The 25,819-nt window shown below is 49.6% G+C and overlaps 1 protein-coding gene and 1 long non-coding RNA gene across 5 annotated transcripts in view; both read right to left on the bottom strand.

Moving 5' to 3' along the window:
- The window catches only part of ARB2A (ARB2 cotranscriptional regulator A), a 2,893,216-nt gene that overhangs the window by 2,322,409 nt on the left and 544,988 nt on the right, over positions 1-25,819 (bottom strand). The gene's annotated exons all lie outside the window — the stretch shown is intronic.
- LOC138510973 (uncharacterized) lies at positions 16,191-16,947 on the bottom strand. Its single transcript, XR_011280505.1, has 2 exons — positions 16,637-16,947; positions 16,191-16,556 (listed from the first exon to the last, which is right to left on the bottom strand). It is a non-coding gene; the product is annotated as an uncharacterized lncRNA (long non-coding RNA).

Raw genomic sequence — 25,819 nt, forward strand, 5'->3', positions numbered from 1 at the left:
AACTCTAGCGCTGCAGGAGCCAGGCCTGCAAGTTCAGCAATTTTGGGTCGTGGTGGAGGATGGCGCCTCCTTCCCTGGAGAGTAGATCCGCGTCCACCGGCAGCTTGATTGGCGGGGACGTTGACAAGTCCAGAAGGTCCGGGAACCATATCTGCCTCGGCCACGCAGGTGCGACGAGGATCATCCTGCACCGTGACCTCTTGAGCTGGTTGACGAGCCGGATTAGCAGTGGCAAAGGAGGGAACACGTAGAGGAACAGGCCCTCCGAGGGGAACGAGAAAGCATCGCCCATGCTCCTCGCCTGGGGAAACCTGCTGGCGAACCTCCGGCACTTGGAGTTCGTCGCCGTCGCGAACAGGTCGATCTGGGGTGTGCCCCACCGTCGGAAGAGGCGATCCACTAGATCCTGCCGTAGTTCCCACTCGTGGCACGAGCGCAGCTCCCTGCTGAGTGAGTCGGCGATGGTGTTTTTTATCCCTGCCAGATGAAACGGCACCAGAAACATCCTTTGGGCGACGGCCCAATGCCACAGGACAGTGCTGGGGACCTGGTTCCGCCCGGTTTCCTGATGTAAAACATGGTGGTGGTGTTGTCGGTGAAGATCCTCACCACCTTGCCCTTGAGGGACGGAAGGAAGGACCTGAGGGCCCAGAACACTGCACGGAGCTCCAGGACGTTGATATGGAGGGACTTCTCCGTCGGGAGCCAAAGGCCTCTCGCGTGCAGATTTTCGGTGTGCGCTCCCCACCCTTCCAGGGAGGCATCCGTGGTCACTGTCTCCTGGTGGTCTGGAAGTCCATGCTCGCCGTCAGATGCGCGCGGGTGCCCCACCACCGGACCGCTCGGCGGAAACTCTCGTCGAGTGTGATCCTCTCCTCGAAGCCGCCCGTCGTTTGGATCCAGTGCGCGTCCAGGAACTCCTGCAACGGGCGCATCCGGAGCCTGCACATGGGAATGAGGTAGATGCAAGAAGACATCATTCCGAGGAGGGACTTGATGGACCTCACCTTGGCCGCGTCGGAAGCCAACATCCGCTGTACCTTGCCCAGGATGGACCTGGTCCTTTCCTCCGACAGGGAGGCCAGAAGGGACACTGTGTCGAGCTTCGCTCCCAGAAACAGTGCGTTTTGCGCGGGTACCAGGTGAGACTTGGCGTAGTTCACGGAGAATCCCAGGTCCGTGAGAAGTTGGACGGTCCTTGCCGTGTGCTCCACGGCGAGCTCCCTCTTCTTGGCTCGGATGAGCCAGTCGTCCAGGTAGGGGTAGACGTGGATCCCCTCGCGGCGCAGCTGCGCCGCCACCGGTGCAAGGCACTTGGTGAATACCCTGGGTGCCGACCGTAGTCCGAAGGGGAGGGCTTTCAACTGGTAGTGACGCCCTTGGACCACAAACCTGAGGAATTTTCGGTGCCCCTTTAGGATGGGAATATGGAAGTAGGCATCCTCCAAATCCAACGACGACAGGAAGTCTCCTTCCTCCAGCTGACCCAGGACGTGCTGGAGGGTGACCATCCGGAATTTCTGCGCCTTGATGAATTTGTTCAGACGTCGCAGGTCTAGGATGGGGCGCCATCCTCCCGTCTTCTTCTTCATGAGGAAGTATCTCGAGTAAACTCCGGAGCCCCGAAGCCTCTTTGGGACGAGTTCGATGGCGCCCTTCCTGAGCATCGCCCTTACCTCCAGGAGAAGCTGAGGGACGTGAAGCTCTTTCCTGGCCACGGGGGGGACGCGCGGGCACCTTCTTTGAAACTCGAGCGCGTGGCCCCGGGCTAAGGCGTCCAGCACCCAACGGTCGGTGGAGATGGACTCCCACACGCTGACGAAGCTCGCCAGCCGGCCTCCCACCGGGGTGCATCGGTGGGGGCCCGACCCCACGGTCAGTTCAATCCTGTTTCGACAAGGCTTTGCCGCCTTGACCTCCTTGGCGACGACGGCGGGGTCCGCCAGACTTGCCTCGTCCTCTGTAGGCCTCCTGAGACGACGAGCGGGCCGCTTGACGGTAGGTGGAGAAACCGCCGCCGGAACCTTTGGAGGCGCCCTTGCCTCCGCTGCTCCGAAAGGGCGTCCGTCGTTGCTGCAGAACCCCAAGGGCCCGGGCCGTCTCAGTGTCCGCTTTAATGGCCTGAAGGGAATCGTCCACTGTTTTCCCAAACAGGTTGTTCCCATCGAACGGCATGTCCAGGACTCTGGTCTGTACGTCTTGACGGAAGTCCGTAGCTTTGAGCCATCCACGCCGCCTAAGGCACACGCCGTTGCCCAACTGGCGAAACCCAGTGTCGGCGATGTCCGTCGCAATAGTGATGGCGTGGTCCGACGCCACCTCACCTTCCTGTAGGATCTCCAGGGCATCCGTCCTCTTGTCGTCCGGTAGGAAGTCCAGCAGGGGAGCCAGTTTGTACCATAGCTCCCTGTCGTAGCGGGCCACGATAGCCAAGGCGTTGGCCGCTTTAATCGTCGTCGCTGCAGACGAGATGACCCTGCGTCCCATAGTGTCCAATTTCTTTCCCTCACCGTCCGGTGGGGAAGTCGATGTGGAGGCCGCACCCCCCCCGCTTTCTTCCTGGCCGCCGCGGAGACGACGGAGTCTGGGGTAGGCTGCGCCCGGAGGCACAGGGGGGCCGCGTCCGGGACCCGGTACTTCTTCTCGTACCGGTCTCTTCTGGCTGGCGCAGTGGAAGGGTTCTTGAGGAGGGTGAGGCCCTCATCCCAAATGTCGTCCAGTAGAGGCACCGCGAGGACCGTCTTCCTCTTGGCCTCGCGCCGTTGATAAAGGAATCCTTTCTTTTTCTTCTCCTCAGGGCAGAGTTGGAAAAGCTCGGATGCCCTGGCGATCATGGAGTGTAACGAACCAATCTCGTCGGGCGGAGAAGCCCTGGTGGGAGGTGACGACGGTAGATCCTCGTCGTATACCTCGTCGTCCGTACCCGTCGCTGCCGTGTCAGTCCCCGTATCATCCCCTCGGGTGGACGGGGAGGAGGCTGGACGGTGCGCGACGGCTGAAAAGGCGGTGGAGGGTGAATCCTTCTTTTCTTGGGCGGGGGAACACCAGAAGGTCCCGGTTCAGGATCCCCCGACGGGAGAGGTTCCTCCGTCGGCAACGGTAGTCTCGTCCTTATCTCTGAGCATAAGGACTGTATAGCCAACAAAATGGCCGCCGAGTTGTCTTGCGGCGCTGGCAGAGGGGAATCCGACGGGCGATCAGGGGCCCCGTCGGCACCCTCGACGATGTCGTCGTCACCCGCGTCGGGAACCATCCCGACGGGCCGGTCTTCTTCCACGCCAAGGCCGTGGCTTAAGACCTCGATCAGCTCTTCCTCCGAGGTTGAAGCCGAATCTACGACGACGCCCTGCCCCCCCTTTTTCTTCCCCGCCGGGGATTTCACGGGGGTCCTATCGATGGGCACAAAAGAGGACTCCCTCCGAGGTGGCAGGGAGACTCTGAGCCCCGAGGTCGCCACCACTGGTGTAGCCTCCACAGGCTGAGCCAGGGTCGCCGCGACAGTATCGATAGAGGGCTTGGCCGGATGGATTAAGGCCTTCACCACCTTAGGTGCGCTCACCGCCTTATCCTTGAGGGGGGGGGACACTGCCTCGCTCCCCCTCCGATGGGGCCTTCGAGCTCGACCGGGGCCTCTCCAGGAGCTTTGCCGGGTGCTCGCCCTTCCTCTTACCCGACCCAGAGCGTTGGCTCGTGGTTGTAGGTGCCGGGGAGGGTGCGCCCTGCCTGGCGCCCGTAGAGCCCGACCGTTCGGCGCTCCCGGTGCCAGCGGACTCGTGGTGCTTGGCCTTGTGTTGGACCCCCGTCGCCGGGGCGTCCTCAAAGGTCTTAGAAGACCGCTCGGATTTCTTCCTCTTCTTCTCGCCTGACGGGCTCTTCCCTTCCAGCCAGTTGGCGAGACGTTATCGCGGTCCTTCATGGTCCGCTCCGACATATTGCCGCAAAACGCACAGTCCTTCTCCATGTGCGTCTTGTCCTCATGTAAGCAGTAGAGACAAAAGGAGTGTTCGTCCTCCTTAATGACGTTCTGCAGCTGGCATCCAGGGCAGACCCTGAACAGCTTTCCGGGCGTCGAGCTTCCCTTCTCCTGGGCCATGTCGGGGCCTGAGAAGCTTCTGGAGTCCTCCAAAGCGTAGCTCGACGAAATCTTCACCCTTGAGGGGCGCAGACGAATCCGACACGGGTCCCCGTTGATCGGATGGAGAGTCGGTGGAGCTTGAGGCTCTTTTGACCGGAAAAAACGAAGTTTTTGAGCAAAAAAAGTGAAAAAATAGCACTAACGCTCGAGAGCAATAGCACGAGGATCCCAACACATGAACGTGCGGTAAAAATCTGAAGATGGCTGCCAGAGGCGGTGCTTAGGTAGAGGGCAGTCATTGGCTGTGGTCAGTATGACGCAGAGACCAGTGATTGGTTACTACTACGAAAGACTGATCAGAAACGAAACTGATACTGGTTTTTTCTTTACCGAGGATTCCCAGCCTGACGACGGGGAATATTCATGAGCATGTGAATCCATGCCAGACCCCATGCTGGAGAATTGTTGCTAGTCTGTTCTGACACTATTGCATTTTGTAAGAGGCTTTCATTTCCAAAATATTTTCTCTGGAAACGGTAGATTTCTTCTTGTAGGTATTTGGGTGTACCATGCAGAAGAGTGTTATTTAAATTGGCTAGTTCTAAAGCTGGACTTTTAGCATGGTACAGTTTATACACTAGATTTCTTAAATTTGAATGATGTGTTGATATAATTTTGATATCATGGAAGGTGCTTTTGCAAATAGGTCCTGAAATGTAGGCTAATGAATGTCCTTGTAGTCCTGTGTATTTGCGCACTGGTCAGGTATCCATATTTTGCAGCACTTTCATTTTCATTTTGTCTTTACCTTTCACATACTGATTGAGGAACTGGCGTAAAGATTTGAAAGATTTGTTAGGAATGTTACCACATTGACATGCACAGCCATTTGTATACTGGACGGTCTGGTTCAGTCGAAAGAGAGAGGTAATTCTGAGTTTTCTGGGGATACTTTTGAAAGCAGTATTTCTTGTTCCATGATGGTATTATTGATTTTTTCATATCCTCGTCCACTGCTATGGATGGCAATTGTGTTTGTTTGATTTTGTTTGTATGCTTCTTCATTAAAATATGTTTCTGTGGTCGTTGTGTGACTCCATCCACCTCCACAAATATTTAAGAAATTTTTGTTGACATTCCGTTTATTGAGAAGAACAAGTTACTCTCTTACCTGGTAACATTCTTTCGATGGGATGATCCGACGACGTATTCCATATCTATGACAGATAATGCCCACAACTGTGCTGCTTCGGAAAATGTTCGGCGTCTGCGTCCTGCGTCAATGACGTCGATGCGCCGTCCCCGAGGACCTCCTCCGACAGCCGACGTCACCCGATGTGATAAGTAGGACGCACGACGCCTGTAGCCTCAGTTGTAGTTTTTTCCCCAGAAAGTGTGATACCAGTTTTCTGCCAGTCAGACGCACAAGGCCTTGCGGAACGCAAGCTGCAATCGCATAAGAAATTCTGCAGCGGGGAAGGTAGGGAGGGAGCGATATGGAATACGTCGTCGGACCATCCCATCGAAAGAACATTATCAGGTAAGAGAGTAACTTTTTCTTCGAGGGGATTGGGTCCTCCGACGTATTCCATATCTATGACAGACTCCCAAAGCAGTACCAAGCAAGGAGGTGGGAAAAGAATTTAGAACACAAATTTAGCATGCCCAATCAAATTGCGGAATAAAGGACTGTCTTGTCAAAGGCCAGATCCTCCCCTCGGATGGAATCGAGGGAGTAGTGACGTACAAAAGTATGTACCAAAGCCCACAGATGTGATGAATAGGAAGATCCCTCGGCAGGGCAGTAGATGCAGCCACTCCCCTGGTAGAATGGGCCAACAAGCCAGCCGGAGGATCCTTACCCGCCAAGCGGTAACACTCGAAGATAGCTAAAATAATCCAACGAGACAGTCTGTTTCGTCACAGCTTGTCCCAAACGCTTTCTAGCATAACCAATGAAAAGTTGATGGTCCACTCTGACCCAGGACATGCGCGAAATATAAAAGCTCAATGCTCTCCTAGGATCAAGCCTATGGAGCCTCTCCTCTTCCTTACCAGGATGTGGAGGAGGATAGAACACCGGAAGAACCACCTTCTGGCTCAAATGAAATTCCAAAACCACCTTTGGAAGAAAGGAAGGACGAACTCGAAGGACAACCCTGTCCTTATGAAACACAGTGAAGGGTGGCTTAACTGAAAGTGCCTGTAACTCACTCACTCTGCGAGCGGAAGTAACCGCAACCAAAAACACAGTTTTAAGAGTTAACAGTCTCAAAGGGCAAGAATGCAAAGGCTCAAACGGGGCATCCATAAGAAACTTAAGAACAAGGTTCAAATCCCAACCGGGCACCAGAAAAGGTGACGGAGGGAACACATTAGTGAGCCCTTTCAAAAACTGAGAAATTAAAGGAATCTTAAAATAGGAACATTCTTTAGACGAGCGCTTAAATATGGACAGCGCCGCCAGGTAACCTTTAATGGTACCCACTTCCAAGCCGCTGTGGGCCAAGGAAAGCAACAAAGACAGAACCATGGGAATGTCACACTCAAAAGGATCCACAATCTTAACTCTGCACCAGTCTCAGAACTTACGCCAACGGCAACGGTCCAGAGACTTCAACACGTCTTCTGGGAGGTCCCAATCCTTATACCTCAACCTTTCAGAAGCCAAGCGTGAAGGTTGAGGGATCTGGCCTCTGGATGGAGAACCTGATCCCTCTCCCGTGAGAGCAGATCGTCTCGGTAGGGAAGACGACGCGGAGGGCAGATGGACAAGTCGAGAAGGTCCAGGTACCACGTCCTCCGAGCCCACGCCGGAGCAATGAGGATCATCCGGGAACCGAACCTCCGTAACCTCCGAAGTACTTGTGGGATGACGGGGACAGGAGGAAATGCGTACAGCAGTGGGAACGACCATTCCACCACAAACGCGTCTCCTAAGGCTCCTTTTGGAGGAAATTCCCACGAGCAAAACCTTTCACACTTCGGGTTGACACTGGAGGCGAAGAGATCCACTTGAGGGGTCCCCCAAAGGGCGATCTCCAGGAGCATCTCCTGAGCCAGCTCCCACTCGTGAGAGATCGTGCTCTGCCTGCTCAGAGCATCCGCCATCTCGTTGTCGTCCCCAGCCAGATGAACAGCCGCGATTGAAACTTCCTGCTGGATGGCCCAGAACTCAAGCTGCATCGCCTCCCTGCACAGAGGAAGTGACCCTGCCCCCCCTTTTTGTTGAGGTAGTGCATGGCCACCGTGTTGTCCGTTAGGATCAGGACACTCTTTCCCCGCACAGTCGGCAGAAAAGCCTTCAGGGCTAGCCTGACGGCCCTCAGCTCCAACATATTGATATGGATCTGGACTCCGACGGAGACCAACGACCGCTGTCAACTCGTTGGCATGAGCTCCCCATCCCGTGAGGGATGCGTCCGTCACGATCATCACCTCTGGCCAGGGAAGCCAAAACGGGGCCCCCTTCATCAGATTGCCTTCAATGGCCCACCACAGAAGGTCCTGGGCGACCGAGGGCGGCACCTGAACAGGGTCCGACATCCTGCCGGAAGATTGCGACCACTGCATCTTGAGTGCCCACTGCAAAAATCTCATCCGCAGACGAGCCTCTGGCACCAGAAGAATGCAGGATGCCATGAGGCCGAGCAACCTCAAGAACTCGAACGCCGGGAGAGTCTGGGCAAGTTGAAACTTGTGCACCATCTGCTGAATGTGAAGAGCCCTCTCCTGGGGAGGAAAACACAGCCCCAGGGATGTGTCGAGCACTGCTCCGATGTACTGGAGCCGCTGTGTTGGCGTCAAATGGGACTTCTTTAAATTGAGGGAGAAGCCCAGCCTGTGAAGGTAGTGGCAGGTGACGGACAGATGATCCAGGACTTGCTCGGGAGAGCTCCCCCTGATCAACCAATCGTCCAGGTAGTGGTAGACGTGAATCCCCCCCCTTTCCTGAGATGCGCTGCCACCACCACAATGAGCTTGGTGAAAACCCTTGGGGCGGAGGTCAATCAGAATGGCAGGACCCGAAACTGAAAGTGCGATTCGCCAACCGCGAACCTCAGGTACTTCTTGTGCTTGGGATGGATCGGCACATGGAAGTAAGCGTCCTTGACGTCGAGAGACACCAACCAGTCCTGAAGCTGAAGGGCCTGGAGGACTTGAGAGTAACCATCTTGAATTTGTCCTTCCTGAGGAGTTTGTTCAAACCGCGCAAGTCCATGATGGGTCTCAATCCCCCGTCTTTCTTCAAAATCAAAAAATAAGGGCAATACCATCCCTTGTTCCTCTCCGCTATAGGCACCAGTTCTATGGCGCCTTTCTGCAGCAGGGCTTGAATTTCCTGCGCAAGGAGCGGATCCAGACTCTTCAAAGAGAGGTTGCCAGGTGGATTGTCGCGAGGCCTCTGCCAAAAGGGAAGACAGTAGCCGTGGGTTATGATCTCCAAAACCCACACATCTGAAGTAATGGCACGCCACTCTACAAGATGCTGCGCCAGCCTTCCCCCAACCGGCGAACCATGGGACATGGCCTCATAACTGAGTGGTAGCGGCTGCGGTGTAGCCTGAGGGCAAAGAGGCAACTGCCCGAGCGGCCTTGGCACCACCACGAGTACCCTGTTTTCCACCTCTGGCACTCTTACGTGGCCTCTTTGACTGACAGCTCCTCTCGCTTTAATGAAGGACGAGTAATAGCGAAAGGAACCACCCCTCCATTGTTGTCCCCTAGGACGAAAAGGCGGAGGTTGTCGAAATGCAGCGCCCAACGACTTCGCTGCAGCTTTGGAGCTCTGCAACCTCTCAAGGCTCTCGTCAGCCTTGCTGCCAAAAAGATGTTCACCGTCAAAGGGCAGGTTGAGGAGCCGGGACTGCACATCAGGAGCGAACCCCGACTTCCGCAACCACGCAAACCTGCGTATTACGGTGCTCGCCGCCATGGACCGGCTGACACAATCTGCCATGTCCAAACCCGACTGAACGGCCTCACACATGGCATCCTTGCAATCCTGAACCATAGCAAGGAAACCATCCCGTTCGTCCCCTTTGGGAATATGTTCAGCCGCTAATGCAACACAGTTCCACAGAGTGTGTGTGAAACGAGACAAGGCACATACGGAGTTGGCCGCCTGAAGCGCCATACCCCCTGAAGAAAACACTTTCTTCGCCCAGCCATCAAAACGTTTGTCGTCCCTATCCGGAGGGATGGTAGGATACGACACCTGCTTTGCCGGGGCCGTAGCCGCCTGCACCACCAAACTCTCTGGAGTGGGGTGCCTGGACAAGTAGCAGGGGTCGCTACTGGCTGGACGGTATTTTCGTGACAAATACTTGCCCACTGCTGGGAGACTCTCCGGAGCAGTCCAAGCCGCCGCCACCCTTCTCTGCAGAGCCATAGGAAACAACAGTACCGGGTCAGTGGGGGGACCAAGATCAAGGATGTCCGTGAGATCATCCTGAACAAACTCACCTAGGGGAGCCGACCATCCAATGTACTCGGTGACCCGAGACATAAGGCGCCGGTACGAAGAATCGGCATGAGTGCCAGGCTCCGGCCTACAAAATTCCACCTCCGGAGAGGTGTCCAGTCCACTGGCATCATGCAGTGACTGCCTCAGGTCATCAAATTGGCTATGGCCCGAGAGAAGCTTATCAGGCACCGTAACCAAGCCCTCATCAGTGCCCTCATCACCCTCTGAAATGTACTCCAGGTGGTGAGAGGAGGTACACCTGGGGACCAAAGCTATGCCTGACATTAGCCAGAGCCTTTCTAGGGGCTACCCCCGTGCCACGGGGCCCCTCCGACACCTCCGCCTCGAAAGGCGTCGAGAGAATCAGCGTCGACGTCAGCCGCAGCGCCGCCAGCACCAGCGGCGTTGACACAGGCCTCGAAGCCAGGGTTCCGAGCGTGTCATTCGACGACCTTGGCGCCACAGGCGTCGACGTCTTCCTCGAAGACGGCACAGGATCACGCAGTCTTGAGCGCGTCGAGGAACAGGACTTGGAACGGGCATGGCGAGAACGGTTACCCTTGTCCGAGCAGGACCTCTCCCGCGAACCGTGCCGACCACCCGAGCCCAAAGGCGTGCGATCGGTGTTTCTCGACCGATCACGACCGACCCCACTCGGAGGCTCGGACGGACCGGTGCCTTGCGATTCAAGAATCACCAACATCTTCTTCCCGAAGGAAGCCCATTCCTCCGGTGTCGCTTGCATGGTGGGATAAGCGACCCGCCGACGGGCGGAGTCCTCGGAAGAGGACGGGGAAGGAGACCGATGCCGGCGCTTCCGGGAATGCCTCGAAGAGGCAGAGGAGTGGCGAGACCGACTCCTGGAAGGAGACCCACTGGACCTCCGATGATGATGCAGAGAGTCGCCTCTCGAATCATCTGTCGAAAGCCCCGCAGACCTCGACTTCCTGGGCTTAGACACCCTACCTACTGACAACTTCTTCTTGGGCTCCCACAAGGCCTTGGCCATGAGGGACTGGCAGTCGACACAGTCGTCCGTGTCGTGGGCCTCCCCGAGGCACCAGAGGTAGGCGTCGTGCAAATCCGTTACCGACATCTTGGACCCACAGTCCCCGCATTTTTTGAAGCCCGGACGCGGGGTTGAAGATGAGGTAGACATCGTCACGAACAGGTTTTCACAAAAACCGAACACGTTCAAAGAACCGAGAAGAATACAACAAACTCCAAAGAGTCGAGGCGTACCGAGATTCACGAAGCAAACACGTTCGCGGAAAAAACAAACTGAGGCTACGGAAGTCGTGCGTCCTACTTATCACATCGGGTGACATCGGCCGTTGGAGGAGGTCCTCGGGGATGGCGCATCGACGTAGGACGCAGACGCCGAAAATTTTCCGAAGCAGCACAGCTGTGGACATTATCTGCATAGATATGGAATACGTCGGAGGACCCAATCCCCTCGAAGTTTCTTTTGTAGTTTAGTACTTAGTTTTGTTAGTGGTTTCATCCTATTTAACACTAAAATAAATAACTTCCTTTTGAGAAGGATTGCACGGTCTACGAGAGCTTGTAGGATTAATTTTCTACGGTAGGTTTTAAGGGTTGAGGATGATTTCGGTCCTCTTCTTATTAGATTCTAAAGGACTCTGTGGCGGAACATTTTTGCTAAAATACTTTTTTTACTATGGTTTTTTGCTAGTATATCAGGATTTATAGGAGCATTGTTAGCAGTAGTGGTAGCTGGATTCTTGTAAAGCATTTTCTGTTTAGTGCCTCATTTTGATAAAGGAGGCAAAGTTTCTGTTGTTGAAGCTTCCTTTGTTTCGCTAAATGACTATTAGCTGTTTTGTTTCAACGTTTTGTACAAACTCTAGTAGAGATGGATGCTTACTTTGGACACATTTTCATTTGCTCTATTTCTGCGTTCCTTTCTACGGACTTGCTTTTTGGTAGGCATTCTTTGGGGTCTGTTCTAAAAAAAGGTATGGGTTGGTCTGTTTTACAATGTATGTGTGCTCTGTACATGCGAGTATGAGTTTGATGGGGAAGATGTTTGTGGTGGTGTGTGAATGTGCATTGGGCAGTTACAATGAGTTGGGAGGCTATTTTCCTGTTTGTATATTACTACACTGTGCTTCAGATGAGAGTAGAAAGTGAGCTAGTGGTGAGGAGAAGCATTAATAGTAAACGTAATGGTATAAAATTAAAACAGCTATATGTTTTGTAGTACTAACATTCTAAGGCTTGTGGGATTTGTGTTAATGTACACGTTCATTTTTCAGCTTTTGTGGGAGTATTCTCGTTTGATCTCAACACAGTGTATGCGTGCATTTCATTTCACTATGTGCAGCCTTTATAGGTTATTTGCAGTATGTTGGTTGAAACTGCTTCGCAAATGAGTACAATTTTCAGTTCATGAAATTCCCTTGTTTTTTTCAACTGTGTTGTACATAGCAGAGAGGTTTGGAAGTGATAGGTCATTATAGTAGATGGGAAAAATTTGAATACTTTCATATTAGAAGTAGGAATGCGAAAAATCGGGAGCACCTGAGAGGGAGTTGTCACCACAGCAATCAGGAATGGTTATTTTTCTCATAAAATTAAGCGGAAAACAGTAAAAAATTCTGACATTTTTTAATGGAAAATCGAGTTTCGCGCGTAAATCGGGAGGGTCGCTACGTATGTATAGGTTATGCAGGAGATAGTAAGAAGTAGTGCGATTTTTCAATGAAAAATCGGAAGTCTCACGCTTAAAGCGGGAGCGTTGGTATGTATGTATTGGCTATGCAGATTTAGTGGCATTAATTTGTTTAAATGGAATCATAAGAGTTGCACATGTACTCTGAAGAATACATGCATACCTGTACTTTGTAATCATGCATGTGGGTATGCATTGAGGTGTAAATAGAAATCTGCGACACTTGCACAATAGTTTTTGTAGTAGGTGCTTTGCAATATGCGAATTGTATTCAGAGTGATCAAAAGTACATTTGAAGTGTGGAACTCTGATGACGGAGTTAGAGGTAGAGGTCTTGGATGTGATTGGTGGATGGTTGTGTGACTGCTTAGCTGTGTCCAATGAGGGAATGGATTCGTGATTGATGTGGAAAGGGTAGAAGTACTGGCTAAGAGTTATGTGCCGCACGGGCACCGCGCTTGTCCGCGGGTAGGGCGTGCCACATACAGGGTTTTACAGCAAATCCAGCATGGAAAGGGGACTGTAGGCATCAGCCAATCAGATGTTGCCATTGTTGATTAGTGTAGAAAGAGTGTGTGTAGTGAAGATGGCAGAGGTGGAGACAGTCAGGGTGTTGGTGCTCGGAGATATTTTTGTCCATGGTTTGCAGCACTATGCAGAATGTAGGCATGTGGCAAACAATTTCAATGTCAGAGGAGTGGAGGTGGTGTGGAGCGCTGCGACTGATTGCAATGTAGCGGCAATTCTCCAAGTTTGGAGAGATATGCGTAGGATGACCAGCCCCCATGTGGTAGTTTTGCACTACGGTGCTGCCCATTTGGGCTACATGAGTTCACCTACTTTATTGGGAGATTTGGAACAGTTGGTTCAAGCAGTCATTAACATCTTTCCAACTGCGAAAGTAATTTTTTCTGGCTTACTCCCTAGATCAAAATGGGACAACAGTTCTGTTTTTTGTCCTGATCAAAGTATTGGTAGGTGTGCCATCAATTGCGGCATGTGTGCTTTCATGTTAAGAGCTGGTATGTTTTTCTGCAGCCACGAGAACATTGTTTCCAGTAATGTGGCTTATTTGGAAGCCGATGGTATTTCTTTATCTTTTTTGGGAAATGCCATGTTCTTTTGGAATGTAAGGCTTGCTTTGGAGAAGGTTATGTGATGATTGTAGGAGTAAACTAAGAAGAAAAAACCTCCAAAAAATACAAAATAACAGGTGTATGTCAGGCATCTGCAAAAACCCCCAAAAAGTCTCTTTTCAGAGCCCACCTTAAAGGGGAAAAGGGGAATACTATTTAAATGTACAGTCGTCGCGCTCAGATCCTCTACATGTCTGCGGACATGGCAGTAGTCTGCAGGCAGCACGTATTACATACAGGGATTCTGGGGTGGAGAGGCATGCAAATGAGAATGAGCGAAGCTAGGGATTGGTCAGTAAAGTTCAGTGGGTGTGTTCTGGACGGAGAGATTTAGTGAGACCGTCTTTTTGCTGAGAGGAGAACAGACAGCTATGGCTGTGTGTGCTCGAAAACAGATTATCTGGATTTTGGGAGACTCATGGATAGATTGGTTGAAGGTGCATGCAGAAGGTTGCAGTATATCTACACATCTTGGATTCCCTCATGTAGAAGTTCACTGGCATGGAGTGCGTTGAATGAAGTGGCTGGACTTGGTACCTCTCTGTGCTACTTTACAGACAGAACGTCATCCTGATATAATTATCATTCATTGTGGAGGAAACAGTTTAAGGCATGTATCTGGAATTTCATTGAAATTTGCAATGAAGGAAGGACTTGAGAAGGTCATGGACATGTTTCCAAAATGCCAAGTCATTTTTTGTCGTATTGCACAAGACAAATTTGTCTGCGTTCTGCTTTATTTGGTCTACAAATGGAGAAAGCGAGGCGCAATTTCAATAAGGCTGTTTGTGCCTTTCTAAGAGATGTTGGTATGTGCTCTTTCCACAATGACAATATTTTGTTTCGTAGCACATTCATTTTTCGCAGAGATGGAGTCCATCTTACATATGCTAGCAATCAGATTTTTCTTCGAAATGTAAATAATGCATTGCAAGCTTTTATGGATTCATAGTCACCTATTTAGCATTACATTTTGATGAATCCAAGTTTTCCAAACACACAAAACACCACCAAAAGGCTCTTTTCACAGCCACCACTTACTCCCAGAGAAAAGTGCATTGGTTTTTCTAGGGCTGCACCCCAAATTTTTATCTGTCCTAGGACTGTCTGCCAACTTTTAAAAAATGTGCAGGGCCCTGCACTATTTGACACTTCTATTTTTAAACTGTGAAAGGCGGCTCTGAAAAGAGAAATTTTTTTGTGGTTTTTGTTTTATATTTTTTTGATTTCTTTTTTACACACGACGAGAGGAGGGGAAAGGAGGGTAAGGAAGGGTCACCAACCACAGAGATAACAAAGGGCATGTGGAGAGAGAAAGATGTAGGGTGGGCCTTATTTAGGTAGGTAGCAGTTCTTCTAGTGCTCCGTGACTGTAGTCTCGAAAGCACTTCGAAGACTATCCCCTCTGCAGAGTACTGCGTCGCAGTACATATACAATATTGTGACCCTCGAAAGGTAAGGGTCAACATCATCTCGAATGGCCTGTGAGGCAGCTGGAGGGATGCGCTCTCCGCAGGAGTGTCTCTTGTGGTGAGAGGATCGGACACGGAGGATGCTGCGGAGGAACTCAACCTACTACGTTCTTTACATGGTACCACCTTGCGAATGTCCGCACCGTGGAAGAAAGTTAGGTGTCGCTTCATGGTTGTCGTACCAAAGCTGTACGCACCAGGTCTCCCACGACTCAGCACTAAGTTGCACTGTTTACTGGTGACCAGGTTCGCACATGCTTTTGGTATGTTACCAAAAATGGGAAACAACCTCCACACCCACGACTCTCGGCGAGTGCTGGTAGTAGGGAGTTTCTCCACCTCATTCTCTTCATCCTCTTCTTCCTCGCTCTCTACATCCTCATGCGTATTTCCCTCTGCAGGCCCTTGGGGAGGTGCTGGCGGTGGAGGGTTTGGGGGTGGTGCTGAGGCTGATCTAGCAACAGCAGCCATGGATGCCAATAGGGTTCGTGAGATAATCTCAGCTACAGCACTAAAGGCAGCAAAACTCAATCTAAAATCGTCAGAAATACAATGAAGATTAGCTCGGGGGTGTAGCCTTTTATAGGTGTGGAGGGGTGCGCCTTGTGACCATATCGAACACTCAAAAGCGTTGAAAAAGTTCCAAACAATATGTTGAAAGCTAGGGCCATTATATGCGACATGTGAAATGGTGATTTTGTATTGTAAAATAATTTGACATGTTTGTATAAGTTATTTTGAAATGTTGCGGAAGCGGACAAAGTGCGCAAATTAGGACACACGCTCAGCGTGGGTGCGGTCACACGATGCACAGGAATGGTTGTGCGCATGCGCGCGGGTGTTCTACGGACAGTGTTCGGGTCCTAAAACTAATTAAAGGTGCGACACAAGTGAGACGGACAGTTACGGACAGGTGCGATGTTCACAAGACTTACGGGTGTGGTGCGCATATGATCATCTGACTGTACGGCCAGGTACAGTGCCTTTAGGACACCTCCATTTTGTTTGACTACAGACATGCCAGAAACCGCGCCTGTTCGACAGACAGTTCCATCTTGGCTATGGACGGTACGGACAGGTATAGTGTCCTTAGGACACTCCCATTTTGTTACTTTACGGACATCCCGGACACCTGGTGTGTTCTAAGAACAGTTTCATCTTTGTTGTGAACAGTACGGACAGGTGGAATGTCCTTAGGATGCCCCCATTCTGTTGATTTACGGACATCTTGGACAGCTGGTGTGTTCTAAGAACAGTGACATCTTGGTTGCGAATGGTACGGGTAGGTGTATTGTCCTTAGAACATCCATATTTTATCAATTACGGACAGGCCGAACAATTCCACTAAAGTAACATAACATTTTTTTTATTAAACAGACATACAGCAATTAAGAGAGAGGGGGGGAGCAGACACAAACAAATATAGGGGAATTAGAGGTTTACACATGACGGTTGTGAGGGGATGAAGGGATGGAAGTTTCGTCAAAACCTTTATGTTGTTCTTGAGGGTTTAGGGATAGTTCACTGGGAAATGGAGAAGGGGGACAGGTACAGGTGGGACAGTGATATCTGATTTTTCCTTTCACGTGCTCCTCCACAAATTGCCTTAATCCATTAAAATTCTCTTTTAGCATGTCCAGTTTGTCTTCTATGCGTTTCAGGGTGTCTTGCACTGTGTCTTTTGGTGGACTTTCTTCACTTTTTCCCTGGTCTGTTAAAAATAAATATATATATATGTTAAGTGCCCATAAAGTACTGACTATTAATTTGCTTATGTAGAGAAGTGTGTACCATTATTATCGCTATCTTCCGACATTTCGCCATGCAGAAAATTCTCCTCCAGCCACTCCAAAGTACTGCACATTTCTGTGTAAAAACAGCAGAAATACATTATTTGTTCTGCACCTCATACAAAACGTATAAACACATAAGAAAAATAAAGTTAATGTACTACTTTCTTGTAATTTGTATTTGTTGAGTTGTGTTCGTCTACTGTCGCTCCTAGCTGCACATTTTCTGTGAGGTAATTACGTTGGAGGCATATCTTTTTTTGTTATGGCATAATCCATTTCATTCTACATGGTAATTAAATGAATGGGTAATGTGTGAGACGTGTAGGTTCGAATGGTTATTTATTACTACTTATAATGTGTTTATGTGCTGCTCTTTAAACTTTTGCATTTTTCATATGGCATGATAGAACAATTTCAGATACCCCCTGAGTGTTTGGGTTGTGTTGATCTCGTCCGCGGAGAGGCGCTCAGTCCGTGCCCTTCAAATATCATTAGCGAGGGGGTTCAGTATGTCCTATGTTACATGTATATAAAGTAAGGGAATTATAGTACATATCTCCCAAATTCACATGATGAATGTGTATATTCAGTAAAAAAACTTTGTTAAAGAGATGTTATGATTAAGTTGCCCTACTAAAAAACTATGAAATTCAGTAAAAAAAAAAACTTTATAAACGGGACAGTATGGTTCGAAGTAAAACCGAAAAACCCCTGAAATTCGACAGTTATGGTAGGCTAAGCAACCATAACTCGCCCCACCACTGTGCACTGCTAACACTAACACCCAGGACACCAAAGATGACTTCACAAATGTCATTGATGACATCACTGACATCACATGTACATTTAGTTTTCATGCAGAGCCTCCACAAGGGATTGTCATTATATTATTGGCAGAAAAGTATCAGACATGATTGAAGGACTAAGATATGCCACGTAGTTTATTAAGCAATGCATTGCTGAAAAAAACCATTGCATTACTGAGTTCTTTCAGTACATGAACGAACTCATGAAGAAATGTATGCATTGTCGGCAGCATGCGCTACAGAGGTGCAATATTTGCAATCTTCCCATGTTGCATACTACATTGCTAAATGCTACCATTACAGATATTTACATACTGTGAAACATAAGTATCTATGTATGTTTCCCTTACTGCATAATTGCACTATTACTCACAAAAACATAAAGAGAGCACACTGCATACAAATATAAGCATATGCAGGGAACGTAAAGCATGCATCAAAAACTGCAGTATTAACACAAAATGTTCATACCCCCCCAACTAATTAACTTCATGCACAGAAAAGATTCTTGTGTTGCTGGATTCCTTCTTCTTCTATGCATATTGCATATGTATGATACGATGTAACCGTAACCTAAGAAAAGTATTGTAAGAACATATGAGTAGGGTAAGGACTACAAATATAGCACTTTTAACTTCTTAAACTCCTGACTGAAAGTGAAGAAAGCCACCTGGCTTACATATGTCAGTGAAGAAAAAAAGAAGGAGCTAGACATGTAATGTCATCTGTGCTGTCATCATAGTACTTTGTACTATAGTCTAGTGACTTTTTAGTTCCTGCCTGTTACTGCCCTAGATATATCAGTGAAGGAAAAAAGAGTGAGCTAGACATGTGATGTCATCAGTGATGTCATCAATGACATTTGTGATGTCATATTTGATGTCCTGGGTGTTAGTGTAGCAGTGCACAGTGGTGGGGCGAGTTATTGTTGCTTAGCCTACCATAGCTGGCGAATTTCAGGGGTTTTTCGGTTTTACTTCGAACCATAACGTCCCCTTTTTAACGTTTTTTTTGTGGGAATTTCACAGGTTTTTAGTAGCGCAACTTAACCATAATGTCCCTTTAACAAAGGTTTTTTACTGAAAATATATATATATATATATATATATCATCTGGGAAAATGAACATCCTTGGTGAGTAGCCCAGGACTGTGAGAACTGCCGGCCGGATTTAACCTGTAAGGGTTCCCCTAATTACGCTCACAACAGAATAAATACACCCCTCTGGGGAAATAAGGTAAGAGTGCGATCTTGTAAGGAAAACAAATTGAATCACACAAAATGAGGATGGTAGCAAAGGACTCTGCTGCCTGAACGGTCTTCTCCTGTCCCCTTTCCGTTACTTCCTGCCAAAGTGGTTTCAGGCCGGGGTTTATATAGTCCTGTCTTGCCAATGGATATGGACCATGGCTTCATCCCAATCCGTCGTCCTTCCATAACAGGGATGCTCCAAAGCCACCTTTTCTTCGTTGTCAGCGGTTTTGTCAGAGCATGCTGTTCTACTTTTTGCTACCTTATGCAAAAACATACTGCAGCTTTTACAAACCTTAAGACCTAGCCCAAGGGAACAACGAAACATTTTAAAAAACAATTTTCATTCATTCTATCCAACCCACTAACAACTTCAACATCTGCATACACCTCTCAAACTCTAACCAAACAACCACAAACCTACAACCCAACAATCCGCACAAACTTCACTACAAAACAAAGCACACATGAACCACCACAACAGAACACGTCTCCCAACAGTATAACACCCCAAGCTGAGCCAACGGAATTCCGGGCTGAGGCCGCCAACAGTACATCATTGCTCTCTTGCACTTCTCCAGCTCATCCCACCAACTCCCCTCCCATCCCTCCCTTTTTCTTTCAGAGCAGCCAGAGCGCCAGGGGACCATTCCGGTGGTGATAGTGCGCGGCACAAATATCCTTTAACATTAACATATTTCACTCCTCCTGCTAACACTATCTGGGCCCTGTAATCTCATTTACACTTTACTTTATTTTTATAATTTGTCCCATTCTGCATTTTGTCGCACAGGACATGTAATTCCTATTTTTAGCGTGTAGGGACCCTTGACGGATGGTGAGTCAGTTTGTGTGCTGCCAGTGCTTGGCCATAGTGATGAACACTGCATGAGCGCCTGTGGTCAATTTCGAGAATCCCACAGGCCACATTACTAATGCCTAGGATATCCAGCTAATAGTTATTTGCACCTTATATTTAAACAAAAACTGCCTTCTTTAGTGCCTGCCCATGTCTGTTTATGTGATTATATTTGCATGAGAGACTTCCCAGTGCCCCTCCTCCCCCTAGTGCATTATAGCGCCTAAAAGAGGTTTTGCCTAGGGCTAAAGCGCTTCGTGGGTTCGGGAGGACCCTGGTTCCTTCCCAATATTCACTCCTTTCGTTACTTCTACAGTAACAAACTCACCCCCACCCGGCATATCTACAACCCCAGAAATATCAGTTTGAGTTTTCGCTGTTTATTGTATGGCAAGGTGTTTCGGAACCCCCAATTGATACCATCATGTTTGCACTACTAGGTACTACATTGACACAACATCAGAGACCCAAGTGGCACGTGCAGAAGCGGGCCAAGAAGAATACGATAACAGGTACCAGTATTTTTACTGCTGCCCCCAGCCATGATGGAACCCAATCAAAAGGCAAGCGATAGGCAATCCGTGTTCTGAACTCCACCGTCTTTCTTATTTATTTATTTATTTATATATATGGTACTTATAGAGCGCACAAAGACCTTGAGGTATGAAGGCGCTAGGGAGTGAGAGGGGGCAGGTCAGTAGAACTAAAACAGAAGGGTTTTTAAAGCCTTGAGGAACAGGAGGAACTCATGGAGCTTACAAAGCTCTAAAGGCAGAGTGTTCCAAAGGGTAGGGCCAAGAACCAAGAAGGATCTTCCTCCAGCTCTAGCACAAAGAAATCTGGGGACATTTAGCATGAGTTTATTAGCTGAGCGCACTGATCGATTATGAGTGCAAGGCAAAACCCATGACCGCAAGAATTCAGGAGCTGCATTTTGAATTGTCTGATGAACCATACAGAGAACCTTGAACTTAATTCGGCTTCTGATGGGGAGCCAATGTAGTTGATGTAAAAGTTCACGAGAGAGAGCAAGTCTCGGGTCTCCAAGGGCAAGACGAGCAGCAGCATTCTGGAGGGTTTGGAGGCGGTGCAGTAACCTCTACGGTTGCCCAAGGTATATTGCATTGCAATAATCAAGAGAGCTCATGATTGAAGCTGGCACAATTTTTGATATAAGAGCGGGTGGAAGGAGGTGGAGAACTTTTATAACCTTAAGTTTAGGAAAGGGGGGGGTGGCTAACTAGCCATTGACTAGGTTGTGTCTCCGCGCTGAACTCCTGTCGATCCGACTTCCATCCGAGAAACTATGCTACAAATATGCTGTTCACGCCTTGAAACTGAAGGAATGGGTGTCGGAACATATTCACTGCAGGAATCTGGAAGGGCAAGTCATTTGTGTCTGTGGATCGGCAGATAATTGACTTTATAAGTGGCGGCTTTGTGAATACAAAGGGAGCGTCATTGCAAAATCGATTCCTGCTGAATTATATGGAACGCGAGGGAGGCGGCTGCCAGCAGCAACGGTTTGTAAACTTTGCTTTGTGCTGAAATAGCGAGACAGTGCCACCGGGCCCGGATACTAACAACAAAGGAACGCCGGGTGCTAACGCGGCTCTCGGCTGCCCACAGAGGCTGCAGGATCCTGCCGAACTCGCACAGAGCGCGAGGACGTCGGCTAACAGAAGAAAGAGCTGAGCATTGCTCTAACCATTGTGATGAAGAGGCAGCGCTCCCGGGCTTGTATCAATGTAGCGCCCGCAGATGGTTATATAGTAACAATAAGCGCCATATACTAGCGCGGCTCCCAGCTGCTCATAAAGGCAGAGCTGAGCACGACGACTGCTGGGTGCTGCGGTATGAAAAGCGGACAAAGGCGGAGGATATGGGAAGACATTAACAAAGAGCTGCATGTGCTGGTAGACAGCGTGGCCCCGAGTGCTATTGGTAGCAACGGTACGTCTACGCACGGGGCACACGGAACGGTGCTCCGAGGCCGCAATGAACGGAGCAAGATAACGGATTGAGTTCCCCTGCATGGTGACTGGGCATTGCGTGCACGGAGGTGCGCACTGACTGCATCGAAATACGGCTGAAATTTGGGCCGCCCGGCCCGGAAACAACAACAGATCGAAGCGCACTGGGAGCTGGCCCTGTTACATCACGCGCCCGAGAATTAACCCCATCCACGGCTGAGACATTCAATAAAAGCTAAGTCTGAGCTGTATAATGGCACCGTGACTGTTGAGCAGGGCCACGCGTAACATAGTGCGGAATAAGCACTTGAGGTGAACAGTTGGCCTGTCATTCATGAACTACCATAACACTAGCAGCCTTAACACAGATTGAGACCTGCAAAATGTACATGGAGCCCAAGGTGACACGTTGTTAAGAAAAAAGGGAAAAAGTGGAGTGGGAATACGGGCCCCTGAAATTCGCAATTAAAATACTGCTCGTAGGGGAGACGTGGGAGGACACACCTTTATCTTGCGGGCCGCCCTGCAGCATGGCCCATTGAGGGCCCCCAGACACTGAATTGGAATATACTGGGGTTACTGGAGAGCTGATATAGGATACGAAGTGAGACTACAAGATGTCGGTGAAGGGGCTGAAAGCCAGGAGTAAGCAACCCACTATGGACACCTTTGCCCAGGCACAGCGGACCCCTCCGACCCCAGTACAAAAAACGGGAAGCATCTGGAGATGACGCCCCTGAAGGAGAAAAACAACAAGTCCTAGCGGCCATAACAGACCTGAGCACCAGGTGGGGCATGGCAATGGCAGAACTACGGACAGCCCTGGAGAACAAAATAGATGCCGTAGGAATTGAAGTTACCCTCCTGCGGCAGGACGTCAGGGCGCTGGCAGAAAGAACTAGTGGCCTGGAAAGCACAGTGAAGACTAACACGGGCATAAGCACGAACAATGCGAAGGAGGTCCATGTGCTCAAACAGGTCACCAACCTTGAAAACAGGGTGGAGGAAGCAGAAGGACGGGTGAGGCGGAACAACATCCGGGTTGTTGGCCTGCCAGAAGGAGAAGAAGGCCAAGACCCTACAGACTACGTAGAGAACATGATTCTGCAAGAAGTGGGAGCGGACAAACTCTCTCAGTGGTTCACGGTAGAGCGGGCACACCGAGCCCTGATGAGGAAACCAAGGCCTGGAGCTCCTCCGCAGCCAATAATTGCGAAAATCTTGAATTACAAAGATAGGGAAAAGATCCTGGAGTATTTTTGCAAGGGCAGGACAATAGAAAGAGCCTCCTCTAAGATCACAGCATACCCCGACTATACTATGCTGGTGCAAAGACAGAGATAGAGTTATGTGGCGGTCAAGAGAAGATTACGTGCAGCGGCTATTAGGTACATGCTACTGTAACCAGCAAAGTTGAAAGTTCTGCACAAAGGCAGAGCGTTGTTTTCACCCCAGAGGAAACAGCGTTGTGGTTGGACTTACAGGGCTGCCCGGTGCCAGATGGAGGACAGGATGGCCAAGAGCATGATAAGTGAAGATATTGTATCAAATACATTGCAAGGATAGGAGGGTGGGCATCTACCATAGTGCCTTGATGTACTTGATAGATGAGGTGCAGCCCTTGAACTTTATGGCTCTGGTGGACTATAATGTGGGATTTAATGGCGCACGTAAACATGAGAGCATTAGGCGTAGCAACTTTAAACAAATAGGAGCAGCAGGATCGGTGTTACCTACCCCCGAGAATTAGTAACAAGGCAGCCAATAGGGCGGCCTCACCCTGCTGAGCCGCAAGTATGGGTTTCACCAGAAAGGGCTAGATGCAGGGATGCCTGAGATCCAGGGATGGAGCTGGGCAACAGTTGGGGAGGGTTTTGTTGGGGAAGGGAAGGGAGGCGGGAGGGTGGAGGGAAGGGGTGTTTGGAGTGTTTGTAGTTGTAGGAAGTTTGAATTGGGAATGAGCCTAAATAGATTGAGACGGAAGTGGGATCTGGATCGCATCGGGGGGAGGAAAAGGGGCACTCTAATGGGCCATGGGGGACCTTAAAATAATTACGTGGAATGTCAGGGGACTTAACAGTTATCTAAAACGGAATAAGGTCATGCTTTACCTCCGCAGGTAAAAGATAGATATTGCGCTGCTGCAGGAGACACATCTGACACGGGAAAAGATGAAGATGGTTGAGAAGAAATGGAAAGGGGACGTGGCGGGCTCGACATACTCTGCTTATCCTAGAGGAGTACTCATCTGGGTGGCGCTGCATGTCCCGTTTCAACTAATACAGGAAGTGGCGGGAACAGATGGGAGGATGGTCATATTGAGGGGATTAGTGGAGAATAGGGAGATAAGCGTTGTTAATACGTACGCCCCCAACCAGAACACGGCAGCGTATTTTACAACTCTGTGCACCAGCCTTGGTATGTGTATGGGTAGTGCGGTAATCTGGGGTGGGGATTTCAACTGTATATTAAACCCCACGGTGGATAGATCAGATGGCAAGATAGATGGACCCGCCCCAGCGGCTAGAGCACTGCAGACACTGCTAGACTATTTTGGTCTGGCAGATGTGTGGAGAACGAAATACCCCCCAAGAGAGGCACTATTCCCCCTACTCCGCCCCGCAGCAGTTACACACAAGGTTAGACTATGTCTTTGCTACGTCGAAGGTAATAACAGAGATCACTCAGGCAGAATATAAAGCAAGAGTCCTCTCGAATCACTCGCCCCTGGTAATCGGGTGGTAATACAGCCCCCCGAGAGCACCGATTCCAACATGGCACCTCCGAGCAGAGGCACTCAAGGACCCTGTTTTTAGGGAGGATATAAGAGAGGAGATGACATACTACTTTGAGACAGATACGGGCAGCGTAGATTCGGCAAGTACATTATGGGAAGCCTTTAAGGTAGTGATGCAAGGGGTAGCCGTAGCAAAATCAAAAGGCCTACAAGGTGTGGTTTTGGCTGACCTACAGGGGACAGAAAGGGAACTAGAAAAGGCCTTAAAGAGAGGAAGTGAAGACATGGAGCTGGTGCTTAAATTACATCAGAAATGCGCGGAACATTGGGAAAGACTGTGCAACCTCAACTACAAAGAGTATATAGAAAGACAGCATGTGGGAGGGGATAAAACAGGACGGCTTTTGGCATGGTTATACAAGAGCGAGACTCCCAGACCAGCGATTAAAACGATAACGAGAGAAGATGGTAGTGTAGTGGACACCCAAGTGGGAGTTAATCAGTTCGTAGATTACTACAAGTTGCTATATGGAGATAAAGAGGGAAGTAGCCACAGGGAGATATTGGAGACATTGGAAGACATAGGACTGCGTATGATTAGCGCTGAGGAGAGAGAGGAGCTGGATGCACCGATTACTCTGGAAGAGTTAGAAGAAGTGGTGAGGCAGCTGCCTACTAGTAAGACCCCTGGGGCGGACGGGTTCCCCAGTGAATTTTATAAAGTATACAGGGAGGAAGTGCTCCCCCCAATGTTAGAAATGTTAAATGAAGCGTTCGAGGTAGGACGGTTGCCGGAGTCACTTAGAGAAGGGATTATAATACTGCTTCCCAAACCCAACAAGCCTGGGCATAGCTGTGGCTCTTACAGACCCTTGTCGATGTTGAACCAAGACACCAAGATATTGACTGCTGTCTTGGCAAACAGATTGCGAAGAGTTATTGATAAACGTATACACCCTGATCAGACAGGCTATGTCCCGAATAGAAATATTACTCATAATCATAGATGACTCCAACGGGTAATTGAATGGGGAAGTGAGAATGAGGGTGAAATGGTGATTGTGTCCTTGGACGCGGTAAAGGCTTTCGATTTGGTCAAATGGCCGTGGTTGTTGGCGCCCCTTGCGGGGTACGGAATGAGGTCTGGATACATAAGGTGGGCGAAGATGCTGTACAGTGAACCGCTGGCTAGAGTTAGAACAGGATCAGTGATATCCGATGGCAACTCCGCAGAGGCACCAGACGGGGTGCCCATGGTCCCCAATGCTTTAAATACTAGCCCTGGAGCCCCTAGCAATATACCTTAGACAACAATACGATACTATAGGTATTGAGGTGGGAGGGGAACGACACCTGATCTCCTTATATGCGGATGATTTGTTGCTGTACTTGAGGCACCCAGAGGAAAATCTCCAGTATATTCTGGAGGTGATGGAGAGATATGCGGGTCTGTCCGGGATAGCGGTGAACCCCCAAAAATCTAGTATTTTCCCGCCAGGCAGTTATAAGGGAACCCCTGTGAGACGACTACCAGTGTTACAAATACCATGGGCGGT

Source organism: Ambystoma mexicanum, chromosome 6p (assembly GCF_040938575.1).
Source record: "Ambystoma mexicanum isolate Mex_15411 chromosome 6p, UKY_AmexF1_1, whole genome shotgun sequence".
Classification (NCBI taxonomy): Eukaryota; Metazoa; Chordata; class Amphibia; order Caudata; family Ambystomatidae; genus Ambystoma; species Ambystoma mexicanum.